Source organism: Strix uralensis, chromosome Z (genome assembly GCF_047716275.1).
Source record: "Strix uralensis isolate ZFMK-TIS-50842 chromosome Z, bStrUra1, whole genome shotgun sequence".
NCBI lineage: Eukaryota > Metazoa > Chordata > Aves > Strigiformes > Strigidae > Strix > Strix uralensis.
The window spans coordinates 80,961,997-80,973,420 of record NC_134012.1 but is presented as its reverse complement, the minus strand read 5'-3'; the positions used below and the strand labels follow the sequence as shown (position 1 = coordinate 80,973,420).

Genomic DNA, 11,424 nt, shown 5'->3' with positions numbered 1-11,424 from the left:
TGATCGTTCTTTAATCTTGATAGCTTATGCTCTTGCTTACAGGACATCACCTGGGTCTGCTGAGGCTTCCTAGAATGCTTGAATACCTGAACTAGAGGCTGTGAGATAGGAGTGTGATTCCCGCAGGCCCTGCCGGGGATCCCAGCTCAGGTACCGGGACTTTGCTGCTGGGTTTGCTGGTGCCTGGAGGCAGAGGCGTGCTGGAGAGGCTTGAGACATGGTGGCTGTTCCAGCCAGCACACCGCTCCTCACTGTTTGCAGGGACAGGATGGTCCCGGACATGGCACAGTCCTCACATGTTGTCTTTCCTGATTGCAGATGAATTTCTTCCTGACAAAGGATCTCTTATTTACCAAGATTTCATCTGCTCCTGCTGTTTATTGCCCACCTGAAATCCTCCTTGTCTCCTGCTGGCCTTGTTGTTGTCCTTCCAGGAGCAGCCAGTTGTGCCTCTGCCGCAGTGGGGCGAGGGATGGAGTCGGATGGGGTCAGTGGTTGGCAGCTGACAGCTGCTTTTGGTTTCCATCTGCTCCCCTCTTCCCTTTTAATGAGATCAGGTGCCAGGGTGCACTAGGAAGACTTCTCAGTGTGAGAGGAAGTCACAAGTGGGGTACTCAGGTCCCTGTTTTCATCCTTGGCAGAGAGAGGCTGCTCAAACCAAACCTGCACCCTCTTGAGCTGCTCCTATAACAGACCTGGTAATGGGAAACAAAAGCTCTGCCGTGAGGCTGACAGCTCCGGGTTGGGTGGGTCTGTCCTGCAACGCTGAGCCTTGAAGCTCAGAGATGCTTGTGCTGGTGGTCACTGAAATGCAAACATGGCTGTTTCTGGACCCACTGGAGTGCCTATCTTTTAATTTTTTTATCCTCATTTTTTTTTTTCTTTATTGTGGCTACTGTCTTGTCTTCTAAAATCCCAGCTGTTTTCAATGATATCAGTGGCTTGGCAGATTCATTCTTTCAGGTGCTCCCTGCACAGACTGATCAGCATTTCTGATCAACCAGTCTGATTTCATGAGTGGCTCCACTCCTGCTTTGTGTTTTGAAGGGTTTTCCCCTCTGCTTTTGAGGCCGTGTGCTTATTACAAAGCTGTTTTTTCACAAGTGGGAAGGTTTCTCTCAAGGAGAATCTGCAGATGTTTGGGGCTGGTTTTGTTGCTGGCTCTTTGATTGATGGTAGTTCTTGGGATGTGTGAAGGGTGGGAAGAGGTTCAAAGGAAGAACCCGAGGAGCTCGTTTAACAGTTCAGCTTGGACGATCTCTATGTGGAAAATGAAAACCTGCTCCTCTGCTCCCACTGCCAGGATGTGATGTGCTGGGAGTCAGCATGGAGACCTCGATCACGTCAAAGCTGTGGAGTCTGACAGTACTTCCACAGCAGAGAGCAGAGGCTCTTTTGTGGGGTGCAGTAGGTGCCCTGTTTAAAAATCATAAAGCCCTGGCTCGGTTCCAGCCCAGGACTGCCTCTGTGTGGCTGTTCTTTAACAAAACGCCCATTTGGAGAAGTTGGAGGGAAGGACCACTTGTGGCATTTAGCGTGGTCCTTGGAGCTGACCATGGGAGAATCTTGCTGGGCTGTGGGTGCTCAGGTATTGCCATGGTTTTAAATGCATGAGATGCCCAGTAGTAGAGAGCTGCCATGTGCTTGGGCTCTGAAGGAGGCTCTGTGCCCTCCTTGGGTGGAGGAGAGGAGGGCCTGGTGCTCCCCAGCCTGTGGTACCCCATGGCACGGGGTGGGATAAAGAACGATTCTATGAAATGTGGTCCAGATACCAGAAAAAGAGTAAATAAAAAGGGAGATGCAAAGTTGCCAAGCCAGGATAGCAGAGATCGGATGCTGGGAAGGGGAAAATGGTATTGTAAAGACTTAAGGCAGGAGCTGCCGCAGTAAATGATAGTATGTGGAGCTGGGGACTCTCCAGCAGACCCTTGGAAGGGACCCTTGGTGCATCTCACTGTCAGCTGACAGATAAAGTTCATGAAAAGATATAGTTGTGGCTCGTGGGACTGCACCCAGAGCAAAAGGCTTTTTTGGCTCAGGGAATATTTTTATGGAGTTTTACTTCTATGAATCTTAACTCTGCCACTTAAATATGGTCTAATCATGAAACAGTGTGGGGCGGCCTTATGTTCTCCACTTAGGAAGGATGCCACAGCCTGGAGACACAGGTGTATCCTTTGGGTCTGCTGTGAATGGGATTCTGGATTTTCAAAGTCTCATTGTTACTCCTTCCAGGTTTGCCTAGTCATGGCCACTGGCAAGATTCATTGGTCCATGGGATCTTCCAAAATGGCTGATGGACTCCAGAGTAAGGTGGCAGTACGTTGTTATCCGAAGCTGGTCAGAGAGGCAGAGCAGCGTGTGACTGTAAGTACCTGCTGTGGGCCGGGTAGGAGCTGGGTTAAGGCTGGAAGCTGCCCCTGTCCCTCCTCTGCCTTCCCCTCCTGTTGTCAGGGCGCTGTGGAGCCAGGCACCACCTCCCCACCTCTTAGCTGCCGTGCTTCTGTTGGAGGGGGCTGTCATGGTGCAGTGGGGGGTGGACTGTGTTGCTTCAGGATAAAGTCCAGGGTCTTGCCTGAACGTGCCAGCGAGCCAAGATAAAGGAATGTACTGGGCATTGCACGGGAACAGCTGAAGCACAAACATGTGCTTCCGTCCGTCCGCTTTGCTGTGTGGGCAGTAACATCTTCTGTCACGTGGGCATACCTGCCAGTGCTGCCCTGGCCACACCGCTGGGCAGCTGGGCATGTGGTAGGCTGCTCAAACCGCCTGGAGTCTTGACAGAACACGGCTGGTTCCAGATAGAATAGCTTCCAAAAGAGTTGTTTCATGGTATCTCATGTCCTGTGTGGATCACAGATGCAGCCCTGCAAACAGCAGTGGATCCAGGGCGATTCCTCCTTCCCATCCACAGCTGTCCCCTTTGCTGGCTGGAGCTCCCTTCACTGGAGGTGACCCAGTGCTGAGGCTCTGTCAGGGAGACATCTCTGTATCCTTCTGTGGAGGGGTCTGTGAGGCCAGAACAGAGAGAAAACAAGTGCTAATGGAAAAGAAATAATGAAAACTTGGACCCATTCCTCTCCACCTCAGTCTTGGCACAACGCTGCTTTTCTGCTTTCCTCTGACTCATCCAGCAGTGCCATCTCCACCTGCGTGTTGGTTGTGAGCACTGTGCAAGGGTGAAGTTAGGGGATTTCTGATAACTCCTCCCCACTCTCTCCAAAGGTCTCTGGCTCAATCCAGCAAAACTCAAGAGGGTACAAATACCCGAAGAGCAGAAATCCCCAAACATGTCACATCATCTCATGAAGGAGAAGCTAATGGGACAGAGCCACTTGCTTAGAGCATGTGTATTCCGCTCTATATCATTAATTTACTGATGTTAAATATTTCAGCAGGTAATTTACAGGACTTCCAGGACTATCCTAGTGGCTGTGATCACAAATTACTCATCAGTGGCACTTGAACGAGCAAAGTCTTTCTGCAGAAAGGCATTTCTGTAGCTCTTGCTGGTGTTTTGCATTTCAGCTGACTCCCTCTGCCTTCCTGAAGGAGATGTCTCTTACCACCAAGCAGAGGCTGGCCAGCACCCAGGAGATGAGGCGGCCCCGGATTGCCCAGCTTCTAGACATGGGTGAAACCTCCCATCACAAGGTGGCCTTTTCCTGCCCTTTTCCTTGCTGTTTGATGTGACATTTGAAGAGGGTGTGTGTTTGTGACAGGAGTGCCTCCGGCTCATCTGAATACCTCAGTGACTAGGGCCTGTTGTCTTTTCAAACTGCTGGTGGTGGTGGAGTTCCTTCTGCTGGGGAAAGGTAGAACGTTATTCCCTGGTGAGAGGTTGGAAGTCCTGATCTGCGCTAAGTCAATATAAATAACCTCTGCTGAAGTTGGTGGGTTTTGCTGGAGTTTAGCTGATACTGGGGGAAGGCTGGGGCAGGCCACAAGGGCCCGAGCTTGCCATTTTCCATCCTCCTGGTGAAATAGCCACCTCGTGCTTTGGTGTAGTCACTGTCAAATGCTTGGGGTCATGGGACTCCCTCAACGGTGGCAGCATTGGCCTTTGAAGGCTGAGGGCCTATAGTAATTACTTAAGATTTAACAAAACCAAGTGCATTAATGTTTTGGGTTGGAACAATGTGTGGGACCTTTACAGGGTGTTAGATTTTGCAGGGTGCCAGATATACAGGGGAATCGCCCTGGGCAGAGGGGAGTGGAAGTGCGTTCTCTGGATCACTTAGATGTATGTTTAAGCTGCTTTTCTCACAGGACTGCTCACTGTAGCACACAGTCCAAACGGGTGGATCGCTGAGGTAGGCTGTTGAGTGGAAAACTGCCAGCAAGAGACCTGTAACCATTTGGTTAAGGATTGCCCTAGGCAGCACAGGAGGTTGGGAACGCATCAGATGAGCGCACACATAACTGGCAGCGTGCTGCAGGCACGAGCTGCCGTGTGAGCGTGGCTCCTGTGGAGCAGCAGGAGGCCTGCCTGGGTCTTTTGAGTGGGAACAGTGCAGCTGGGAGAGGGGAGACAAAGCAGGGAGGAATTTTCTCAAGTATTGCCTCTGCTCTGTGAACATTTGCGGTTTGTGTATATTTTCAGACATGCTTCTGCGGTGGTATTAAATGAAATGGCAATAATGGAATACAATAAAGCATCTATTTAAAGCCTGTGGAAAAAGGAGATACCAAGTCCAGTCTTACTCAAGTTGCCCAGTAATGCTGAGAAAAGAGCTAAACCTTACCACTATCCAGCATTCACCTCCTTTGTCTTTTTCCCAACTACTGCGTTACTTTCCTTTTAGCCTTACCTCCTCTGGTAGTGTTGTCTTCTAAGTGGTTTCTAGGGTCTCTATCAAAAAAGGTATTTAGGGATGTGTGGGACTAGGTCTCTCTGTCTCAGAGTAAAGATCATCTCAAAATTGTTTCCCATGGAGTCTCATGTAAATTCTTGGGTTTCGCTTGCTCCGTGAGTGCTCGTGGCTCTTCCAGGAAGTGCTCTGGGGCTGTGTGACCACGTTAGCACAGGGCTCTGCTGGCAGTAAGCGCTGCCTTGCATTGTGGAGAAGGAAACCTGGAGGAACACCCGCCAAAAGAGCTTCTTAGCTTGAGCCTGCTCAGTGTGGTCCAGAAACTTTTGATCAGCTCAGAACACAGGTGGGGGGCTGTTTCCCTAGCGTGAGCCACGTGGACGTACTCACCAAGAGACTGTACTCCACTGGAGATCGGTGTAGGATTCTTTCATGAATCTTTCTCCCAGCAGCTGACCCTCCTCTCACCGCTCTGTCTTGACTCTCCAGTTCTCAGCAGTTGACCTGGAGCAGAGCTTGTTTCAGCCTTTTCCTTCAGAGGTGGTATTTCAGAACTACGTCACCTTCGAGGTCTACGAAGTGCCACTGATTCTGAGGAACACTGACAAGGTAAGTGCTGGGATGCGGAGGTTTAACACTGTGCTGGAAGAGGAGAGCAGTGTAATTCCTGTGGTTTACAGCATAACAAGTTACCTGCTGCAGCACAGCACATCCAGAATAAAATGTCTCACCACCTTTATTTTGCAAGACGGTGGAAATCTTCCCATGCTGGGAATCCTCCCCCTGATTTTGGCCATGCATTGGTGGTATCTAACGCAAAGGAGCTTTTCTAGTCAGCATCCTTCCCCTTGAAAGCCCTGGATTGATGGGAATGTTGAGGGTTGTACAGTTCTTTCTGCTCTCCTGCTTTACCTCGAGTGTGCACCATGTGCTGGTGGCTCCCTGGTTAATCTCGGTTTCTGGCAGGGCACCTCTGCCTCTCACAGCCTGTTTAGCTGCCTCTGTGCAGCTCCCTGTCAAATCCCAGGGCTTGAGCCTTCTCCATGCTGGAGGAAGTTATGGTTAGTGGCATTAGCACTCCAGGAAGGGTGTTTTGAAGCAGCAGGGGAAACGGACTGATTTAGCAGAAGCAGTGGGAGGCCTTTAGGTGCCACTTTAGGCTCCTGCTAAGCTTAATGCAGTTCTGCTCAGGTTTTTCTAAGCAACGTGGCTCTCTGCTTTCCCTTTGGAGAACCACAGCACATCCAGAGTAATGTTCTCTTGAAGGTCTCCACCTTCACTTGAAAAAATTGTGATCGTTTTGAGGTTTCCCAGGAAAGTTGAGAAGGGAGAAGTTGAAAAATGCCAGCAATGTGGTTGCACTGTAAGGAGGAAAATTGAGACCTTTTGAATTTTGGCAGGGGAAACGTTTGCTTGAATGAGGCATGTGCCAAGAGCAGCTGGTGGGAAAAGACAGGAGGGAGGAAAGGAGCTGAGTGGGAAGGTGCTCTGGGAGAGAACATGGTACACACAAGGGTTTCTCTTGACATGTAAGAGTAAGTGTGCTGGAAGCAGAGAATGTTCAGAAAAAGAAAGGTGTAATTAAAGATACTGTTCTGTAATAAAGAGTAAGATGTGTACGTGAGAGGAGGGCAGGATGGGCAGATGGAAGTGTACATGAGAGCACGTGAATTAACCCCCCCTCCAAATCTACCAGTCTTGTTGGAAAACAAACAAGTGGACAAAAAAAGCTGTCAGGGCATGTTGCAGGTGGGGGAACAGCAAAAGAAGTCAAAGTGTATTCTGAGATAACAGGTTTTGACAGGGACATGGTTGGAAATGGAAGACCCTTTGGCAAAGACAGTTGCAGGGTGGTCCCTCAGTTATTCCTGGAGAGTCCTGCGCCATTCCTGGCCTGGCGTTTAGCTTGGGAATACTGGAAAGAGCAGCGTGGGTGCCCCTGTCCAAGGGATACCATTCATGGGGTCCACGCTGATTCTGGGCACTCTTTGCCGTAGTATCCTCTTTCCTGATTAAAATGTGCCTCAGCTTCTCTTTTTTCCTATAGCTCTGCTTTGTTCCCATTAAGTCTTTTGGCTTCAGCTGCTCCGTTATCCAGACAGCACTTCAAAGTATTTGATGTTGCCAAGTACCAGCCAACAGTCAAACAGTCAATTTGCTCTATTCATGCTTCCTCAAGTGGAAAAGAACATCTGCATCAACATGTCTGCTATTCCCAGTAAAAAATAATAAACTTGTACAGCTGCACCTTGTGATTTTTATGCCCTGTAAAGGGGAGGCAATGTGTGAGCTGTTGATTTTTTCCAAAAGGAGTTAGTTTTGAAGCTAGTAAGACCTCAGCCATTGGACAGCTCTGGTGTAAAAGTAAGATCAGCTTTAAGGAAAATCCTTGGCATATTTAAGTATACAAACATAGAGATGATAATCCCAAGAGAGGTGGTTATATTCTAATTTTGTTGGCTTTTGGTGATGTCCAGCAACATTGTACTCTGTCTCAAAGTTTTCTCACCAGTTTCACAGATTCCTCCAAATCACACTGACCTATACTGCATGGTAGCCTGAGGTTGTCTGATCCATAAAAATCCAGCTGACAGCAAAGTATGTATTCCAGATAGAGGCTCTGTAATCATTCAAATACAGAAGTGCTTTGCTGTATAGTTACTGCTCTTCCCTGTGTGTTGTAAAATTGCTTTTCTGTCTTCAGGCTGCTCCTCACCACCCTCAGCGATGTTCTGGGTGGCTTTTGCTGAAGGTCTTAGCTCATCTCCCAAGGGACTTGGTGACCAAAATGTTTGTCTGCAGTGTGAAATTGGCTCCTGGAACTCGCTGTCCCAGGGCACTGCTGGGAGCAAAGGGCGTTTGGAGACTTCAGGACTGCCTTGGCCATGGGTTATCAGGCTCGAGCGGGTGGTGAAGAATGAACCTCCATTTTTCCCAAGCCTCACGTGCGTTTGTTGTTTGTTAGCGAAGCTGCCTGTCAGTCAAAATTGCCTGTTTTAGACTTTCTGAGATGAGATTTGGTGCTCAGGGATTGATATCAGTGTGCTAGAAAACACCTATTTGCTGTGTCTGTGCTTGTGGTATCCCAGAGGGCAGAAACTTGCAGCAAGGCGCCTGCCTGGACTCCTGGGTGTGGGGAGGAATGCCCAGAAATCTGCCTGCCTGCACTGGCAGCTGCCTGGCTACAGGCACCAGGCAGCAAGAGCCTCCAGAGAGCTGAGAGTGGCTTTTAATAATGAAACCACACTGTGAGTCAGTGCTGGTCATGTATCTCAAGGCAGAAAATGCCTCTGAAGCCCATAATTGATAGGCCCAGCCTGGGGGGTTGTCTGGCTTTCCATTATTTTGGCAAGTTGACCGCTCTCATCTTCTGCATCAGACTTTCCTTGTAGTGTATTGGGCTTCTCCCTTGCTTCTTTACAGCCCCCTTTAAATTCCCTTAGTCATCTCCTTGTTTCTTGTCTCCTTGTCTTTCTATGTTCCTCCTTTTGCTCTTCAGGTTTCCTTTTATTCCCAGTAAGGCCACAGTGTCTGTGGTCTCCTCCTCTTGCTGGTCTGCCTGCATGACTGTAGCACTGCAGCTTGACTGCCCCACTCAAACCCAGTATGTTAGTAGTGAATTTCTTCCTCCCCCCAGTATAACAGGTACTGTTTTGCCTTCAGGTCTTTCATCCCCCTCCAGAGGCATGACTGCTTGGGTGTGTGCAGGCAGAAGCCCGCAGGTTCTTTGGGCTGGTTGATATGTGGACTTGATTCAGGTATTATCTCTCAGTACTGCTGGTGTCTCACCTGCTCGGTGATTCCTTCACAGCAGGGCGTTGCCCTACTGCCTCTGGCCTAGTGCTATTTTGCCCTGGCAGGATGGATTCCATCCTGGTGTATTAGGTGCATGTACCTCTGTAAGGAACTGAAGGAATTGATGCCTCAAACATTCATCGACACAGAAAACCTCCAGGACAAGCTGTGGCCTTTGTGATTAGTCCAAGGAATGTCACCCAAGGGAGTGGGAGTGTATGGAAGGCCGCACCCCCCACTCCATCGCAGTTGTATTGACAAACTACTTATGTGGGCCTCAGAGTGGGGAAACTGAGTGAAACCAAAAGTTTCCCCTCAAGCGCAAAGACCTCTAATCACTGTCTGCACTGTGTAAGCCCGGTACTGTGTGGCTCTATTGTGTAAGCCAGACACCATGCTTGCCTTGCTAACGACTTCGTGCCTTCACCATTGAAGAGGCGACAAGGCCTGACGAGAGGTGAGCATTTCTGCCCCAGAAGCAGAAGTGTGTTAATCAGCTGATAAGATGAAACTGAAACTTTGCTGTGTGTGCACCCACCACCCAAGATGGTCAGACCTGAGACAACTCTGGATCCAGGGGTGCTGATCCAGATTTCTTTGACTCTCTTTCTCACCTTTCTATTTCTTTCCTTTCTTTTATTTCTTATAGATTTATAAGAGATCACATTGTTTATTATTCTTTTCCAAGTTTAAATTGTTTTCTACTGCAAGTAAAACATTTTAACCGGGCGTTTGGTGTCGTTTCACCTTAATTTAACCCAAGGGGATCACGGAACTGTTGCGACTTCCTGGGCTTCCAGTCCAGGTTGTGACAACCTCAAGAGTTAAAAGTGCTTTGGAAAGGTGGTTAAGGCAGGATGTCCCCAGGGCATGGGCAGGTATTTTCTCCTCATGTTTCCATATGAGTGGCAAAATCATAGTTTCCTGTGTTTCCTGCAGGTTTCTTGGCTGGTGAAGGTTGTCTTGGAGACGTCGTCTTACTTCAAGTTGACCAGCCCCGGTGGTGTGTGCTGTAAGGTAGCACCTGGCATGTGTTCAACTTTCCGCATCCAGTTCAACCCTGAGGAGAACAAGGTGAGACTGGAGGTCCAGAGAGGTTGGTGCCTTCAGTGGAAGCTGAACCTGCTGGGCTGGATTCAGAACAGGGCATCTGCTGTGGGTTTTGAGGACTGTCCTGGTTCCAGTGGGGTTGCCCTGGATCTAGAACGGGGGGAAACTCTTTCCCCAGGGTGAAGATTATGCTCTCATAGTCTGGAGTCTCTTATGTGTTTCAGACTATTTTTATCCTTCAGTGATGGAACATTTAATGTCATGTCTGCTGGTTTCAGAGATAAGAGGGTCTTCCATCTGTGGTGGGGCGGCTTCCCAAGGTGTTGGTTTCTGGTATCTGTCCAGTGCTGTGTGATTATGGGTTTGCTCCACTAACGGTAGATACAGAGATCTGTTTAAAAGTGACCTGTTGTTTGGAAGACCCAAAGTGAGCCTGATCAGAGTGGGGACCGCCACCTTTGAAAACTGGAGTCACCTTAATGCCTAGCGTGTTGGACACGGTAGCGAGACAGCGGAACGTTATGTCTGAAGTCATCGCAGTTTTTACGCACTGGTTATAGCCCACAGCCTGCTGTGGGGTCTGCTCCAGGCTGTGGTCGGGCAGTCTGCAGCTGGTCCCCTCTTGGCACTGCAGGATGCTGTTAGCTGCTGCAGCAGGGACTGACGGGCTGTGCTTTCCCTCCCTGCGCTTCCTTGAGCGTTCGCGAGGGAAGATGCATGTGGAACAGTAGGAAAATGGCAGGGTGGGGTACTCAGATAGTAGGTGCTTTAAATTCCCATGGGCTGCCCATCCCTTTTATTTTAGATGGCTTAGGCTGCAGGATTGAGTACAAAATTGCTAATTCAGAAAGACTTGCTGAAGATGAAACGCTCTCCTGAAATGTCATACTCAGTTCTGTAGGACATTTGCTGCAGTTCCCTTCCTGGTATTTTACCTTCCAAATATGAGAAGCAAAAGCCCTTCTGCAAGGTCCAGTGTGAATATTTGATATGTCTAGGGAAGAAGATCCTTCTTTATTCTTTTTACATCTTGGCTGTGACAACATCTGTTACAGCAACCTTAAACCCCAGCTGGTGGGTAGCGCTGGGTGTTAGTTGTTGTGTTAAAGCAGTAGTTCTGTGTCTGTGCCTCCTCTGGCTGCCTTAGGTCCCTTCCAGGCTTGGAGGGGGTGGGTGTGGGAGAGCAGGAAATCCCAAGCACAGAGGAATCTGAATCTGTTCTGGTTAAGAGTTTGTTGTGTGCAATTCCTAAATCAAATTATCTGCTTGCTGCTTCAACAATGATAAAAATATCAGACGGCTTCAAAGCACCGAGGAAAAAAGATCAGGACAGCAAGCGAGTGATAAGATGCAGAGGTTCCATCAACTCATGGATAAGAGAGCTGCTGGAGGTAATGGCTCCTGGCCCTACTGCAACAGTTTTACCAGTGATTTCAGCAGGGGCAAGGGGATACTTGCAGCCCTGCAATGGCACACCGTCCATCTGGAGATGGATCTGCTCCTCCCTACAGTGAAATGATTTGGGTGATTTGATTTGCCTTCCTACTGCTAAACGCCAGACAGCTGGGGGAACTGTCTGTCTCTTTCATGAACAAGCCAATGCCGGGGTGTAGCACAGTTGAGTTTTCTCTGGCAGGGCTGTCCCAGTGTCTCCCATCTGCAGCTCCTGCTACCACCTGCCTCAGGTAGGCATGCTAACAAGGCATCAACCCTGCAGCAGAGAGGAAGCAAAGCTATTTCCCACGTCCCCTGAGGCTAGGTGAGCTTG

General features: G+C 49.2%; 1 pseudogene; it reads left to right on the top strand.

Moving 5' to 3' along the window:
* Positions 1–2,247: 2,247 nt before the first annotated feature.
* LOC141938287 (hydrocephalus-inducing protein homolog) overlaps positions 2,248–11,424 on the top strand; it is a 56,606-nt pseudogene continuing 47,429 nt past the window's right edge.